The sequence below is a fragment of the Anneissia japonica genome, unplaced genomic scaffold, assembly GCF_011630105.1.
Source record: "Anneissia japonica isolate Jap-2015-1 unplaced genomic scaffold, ASM1163010v1 scaffold287579_len849171_cov184, whole genome shotgun sequence".
NCBI lineage: Eukaryota > Metazoa > Echinodermata > Crinoidea > Comatulida > Comatulidae > Anneissia > Anneissia japonica.
This window is the reverse complement of record NW_022755335.1, coordinates 572,310-578,202: the sequence shown is the minus strand read 5'-3', so window position 1 is coordinate 578,202 and position 5,893 is coordinate 572,310.

The window sequence follows — 5,893 nt, the reverse complement described above, 5'->3', positions numbered from 1 at the left end:
GCTTAGCCCCGGGGACTTTTGAAATGGGCATACTACATAGCACTCCACTAAGAAGATGACAATGGCGAAACGCCTGTGTGCTTTCTGGTGCCAACGCCCAATCTCCATTGGCCTCAGAGAGGCCATCGGGGCTCCCTTACCACTACCCAGTACTTTATACTAAATTGCTGTCACACAGACGGGTTGAAAAGATAACAGTGGCGGATCCCGGAATGGAAAACATACACTTTTTGTTGACATTTGGGTCTATTAACGCCAAAGAATCTCCTTAAAGACGAGACAGTACCTCAGTTCTGTTGGTAAACGTATTAATCTATTCTTTCTCTATCTATCTCTCTCTCCCCCTCTCCCCCCCCCCTCTCTCTCTCTCTCTCTCTTTCTTGTGTTTTGTAGTCTTTTTCTTTGTTCAGAGCCATATCCAGGATACTATTTGTGGATGCCGGTGCAAAGGTGGACTAACTGGGCTCAGAGGGTATAGCCGGTTGAATTGCGGCTTAAGGCCAGAATATTCTTTTAGGATAGAACATTTTTCCTCCCAAACGTACACACATCCCTTCACCCAATTCGTGAGCGAAAATAAATACTCCAATTAACTTATATACAACCACTACCAACACGTCCTCGTCTCATGACTCGCCATTTCGCCACTGTTGCTGATACGCAAGTAATATTTATGGTTTCTTAATCGGCAAGAAAAATATATTTTATTGTAATTTTTCAACTGATAGCAAATAGCAATTAAATATTCAATTTTATTGTTCAGAATTATCCGCTCAACACAGACAATATTTAATAAGCCAAGATTCCCGATGTAAAGTTCACAATATCAATATTATGAGTAATGGTCTACGCATCCAGCGGCCACTCAGGGTTTCGACTACGATTGGGTCTCTAAATAGAATCTCTTACATGTAGAAGTTTTTGACAGGGTCTCATTCATTGGAAATCCCACTAGGATGCCGTCATCATACTGTGTTATGTAATAGGCTACGGTAGCTTCTGAGATTTCAAATTAAACAATACAGTACTGTCCAGTTTTACCGGATCGTCAATGGATGCATAATACCCATGGTGGTGCCAGAGGGAGGTCGGCGGAGGAGAGGACCCCATGCAGGAGAGCTCCCACTCCAGGCAAACACCAGGCAGAATTATTCTCCACCCCTACTACCCCTCCCGCCAAGACAAAATCTTTTCCGATGCATTGTCAGTGGTGGATCTAGGAATTCAAAATGGGGGGAGGGGTGTGGGGGGTTGCTGGGGAGGTACCTCACAGATGGAGAACTACCTTCTCAGCCCCATCATGGTTGGGGCTGAGGTAAGAACATTTGTGATTATAGCACGTCTAGATGGCCGGAAAATGCACACAGTCTTTAAATGTACATGATTTTCCTGATATCTCCATTTAACCGCCACTGATTGTACAGTAAAAGTGCATCACATGTTTATAGGCCTATCTATATAAAAAAAAATAGTCGGAAATTTAAAAACATTACATATATTAAACTATTACTATATATATTGTCAGTAAAAAAATCGGATAAGCAGAGGTATGATGCAGTGTGCTTCATAACGCCACAGAAGGACAGTCGTCCCCGACACTTTTTTTTCAATTGCTAGGGTTCGTTATTGCCTCTAGAAGGGTGTATGCATTATGCTCCCCATCTTCAGACAAAAAAGTACATTTTGAAGTAAATACAACCTGAACCACCGTTAGGCCAATTATAGGCCCCATAAAATGTTAAATGAAACAAAACATTGGGTCCAAACTAGGTAGCAGGACGTCAGGTGAGCAAATGCATTAGTGTGCTTTGTAACCTTGCTGTCCCCGACAGCCACACACGCCTCATTCCCTCCCTCTCTCCTGGCATTACGTTTGGGAAAACAGTGGTCTTAAACATCATCATCGAAATAGAGGGCGCCAATATTTTAAATATACGATTCTGCTCTGATAGGCTACCCACACACCACGTCTTAAAAATAAATAATACCAGCAAATTTACCAGTTTATAAGCATGGTATAAGTCAGTTTATTTTCTGGCACACAAATAAGACACAGGTTAGGTTGACATTGACACATTTAACAATATGTCATTTAGGCAAAATGACCCGACTATTTTTACACAGTATATAGGCCTATGTTTGTCGATAAATGTTGGTAAATAGTGCTAAATCATGGAGATTTTTGTATATGCCTATATATATATATCATCTAGATGTGTATAAGAGACAGTATATATACATATGTATATGTATAATATATACAGTATATATAATAGAACTCTGACAAATATTTGTTTTTATTATATTTATGTAGTGGTGCGATGAGCTATTGTGCCAAACTATTACTAGGCATTTAAAAGCCAATGAAATACCAGTGCGTAGTTACGTCATCGAGATTCTTGTTATTCTTCATTCTTTTTTGTCTGAAATTACACACTCTGTTAGAAATCATCTTATCGCTTCAATTACTTCTATACAGCACTTAGACTATATTCTGATTAAATCGACATGTCTTTTGTTCTTGACTACATACATTAGTAATTGATAATGAATTAACCATATAGTAGAGGATGTGACTAAGTATATAAGATCGCTGAAACAGTATTGAGAATTTAGGGCGTAAAAATTCTCACAGATAACTCTCTGACATGCTCTTGTGAAGGTGAAGAGTAGACCCTACTATGGATTTTAAAATACTGTTTGTTTCTGTTATTGTGATCTGGTATTATGGGTTGACAGAGGCACGAACCTATCGTTATTGTGAGTAGATTTATCTGACATTTTAGTACGAATTTTGTTTGAAAAGGAATATGAGATTTTAATTAGAGGATGGTAACTGAAGGTTTGAAAAGAAAAATGTGCTTCAATTCAAGTCATTAGAATAATAATATCTGAATTATTAGGCCTATTCTCTGGTGATGATTGAAGCAGCTCAATCGAAACGTCGAGACACTATCGACGGAACAACAGTTTTTTTTTTCAGACCTACCTAACGTGGTGTACCGCAAGCATTTATTATTATAGGATGGTAATTGTGATCAAATATATTTCCTTTTCAATTTTTAACTTTAAATAACACACACACGCGCGCGCATTTTGAAATTGATGTACTATCAATAGTGTTTAGTTCTAGGCCTTACATTTGTAAATGACGAAATAAGTATATGCGTTGTAAACGTATTCATATTTTTATTGTTTTTACAGTATCCAGATCTAAAAGGCAAGATGATGAATGCGCCAGAGGAGACGCGCTTACTACTTCCATGTGCGATCGCGTTAGCCCAATTTCAGATGAAATTAGGCAAGAATTTAACCTGGATCCCTTCTACCATAACTATATGAACGCATATGGAATCCCGATCCTGTCGTCTGGAGCGGTGTCGCTAGCAGCGATGCAACGCGCGTGTTACACCGTACGATTCATGCTCGCTGATCGTGAAGATGTCCGTAACGCAATGCACAACAAATGTGCGCGTGTATCGATCATCGGCTTGAATGAGTTGACCAATCAGATTCCAGAATATTCATTCTTACCAGACAGCGAAAATGAACGTGCACGTGGGATCGGGGGAACCCTGAACAATCCTGTTACAACGGTCGCTGAAGAAAATCTACTGTGTCTAGGCTATGAGGATGACAGGTGGTTTAGAGAAGACATTGGTGTACACGAATTTGCTCACGCTATTCACAAGATTGGCATGAACACCGTTGATTCTGGTTTTAGTAAACGTTTGAGAAAGGCTAGAAATGCAGCCATCAGTATGGGCCTTTGGTTGTCAACCTACGCAGCATCAAACGCTCAGGAGTATTATGCTGAGGGAGTGCAGAAGTTCTTTGGGGTCGACGTTGTTCAAGAATATACAGACGGCGTCCACAACAACATCAGCAATCGGATGGAATTACTCGAATACGACCCGCAATTGTACGCTTTCATGACGGAAACGTTTCCATGCGCAAATCACATAGTTTCAAGGTGTGAAAATCAAAGTAGGTGTAACAATAACTTTTAAGCGCAAATGCTCTTGAATTCGACCGTGACTATCCACACGAGTAAATTTTGTTCTGTTTTCCCCACTAGGCCTACTTCGTCACTTTGATGAGCTTAAATCAACTATACAGCAATCAGCTTTCTCTGCATTACAATGTAAAGAGCGCCTATTTATAGTTATATAAAGCTGTTTCACACTAGCAATTGCTAGTAGTTTTACGACTATATAAAGTAAAGGGCCATTTTTCAGTGAAATTTAGCAGTAGCCTGCAGTCAACTCCATCACCCCTAGTCTTTTGTTACACTTTAATTTTATCCACCGGGCTTGATCTTTCAGTACTCAATATGTACTTGAGTTAGATCATCCAACGGGTTAATTATCAAATATGATGTGAATTCATTAGGTGTCCTAGAGCGAAATAATTTGGCATTTGTTAATACTTGCATTGTTGAAGGTTTCCACCGTTTGCACCAGTTTACCGAAAGTTTTTAACTGTAATTTCTATGACCTCAAATTAGCCATCACAGCTAGGCCTATCTCCATAAGATAGAAATATAGGCTGCAGCCGCTGCACACACCATTAGGCCACAAAAACACACTGTCACTGTTTTGTACACTTAAATTATCACCTAATTGCCTATTTGAAGTGCCACAGACGATTTTTTAAAGTACGTTTAAAAAAACAGTCTTTAAACAATCACAGCGACTCTTTAAGCAAATAGAGTATCAAATAATGAATAAAGAAAAAATAGTTTATTAATTAATTAATATTAACATGCCATTTTTATAGTAATTATGCAATTATATAGGCCTGCCTTTATTAATGCACCTTTTGAAATTTACTTTTAACAGCATTAATAGAAACCCGACCTTTGATGATGAATTGTAATGAGATGATGGGAACTACGGCTACTACTATCAAAAAGGAAGTTACGACCGAAGTCGGTGAGTAAAGCCAGGCACAAACTGCGTCAGCCGTCGACAAACGTCGACCGACGAAATGCATCCACTTCCTACGAGCGCCTGGCGATGCGACACCCTTTGTTAAAATGTCGAGAAAGACTGTACGGACCGCTATTAAAAACAATCCGTTCCGGTATTTCTTCTATGGAATCACATCGGCTGGCGACCCTCGGTTCTCGAGTCTGAACTGGCAATATTGTATTGCTTGTGTCCTTGGGAAAGACTTCGATTACTACAAAGTTCTGGGTGTTTGAGTCATATGAAATGTTCATAGATGCTGTATTATATGTAGTATTATTTTTATTATGACTATTATACAAGTATTAGTAATAATGATGATGATGACGATAATAATAATAATAATTATTATTATTTATAAGTGTAATTTTGCCCAACCTGACGTGGAAATGTACCGAATACTCAGTACATTTGAAAACAATTGCGAAAAAATCGCAAGTTGTTCTCGGGTGGGTCTCGAACCCACGATCTCCAGATCACTAGCCTGGCATCATACCTCTAGACCACCGAGCTTGCGCCTGATGGCCAGGGTCGAATTCGAGTCCAAATAAGCAGCGGGTACTGCAGTGTTGATAGTAATTGTTATTGTCGTGGTGTAATATTAGACAATAACTGTAATAATCCAGATATTGTCTAATATTCCATCACGACAATAACAATTACTATCAATAATAATAATAATAATAATAATAATAATAATAATAATAATAATTACTATTATTATTATTATTATTATTATTATTATTATTATTGCTACTGTTATTATTATTAAAACCAGGGAATTAAAATTATTATTATAATTATTATAAATTATAACTATTGATAACAATTGTTTTTTCCTCTTATAAGCTGCCAGTACCGAAAATGGTGAACTATCTACGAACGTCATATCAACGATAATCACCACGATGAGTACAGAACCT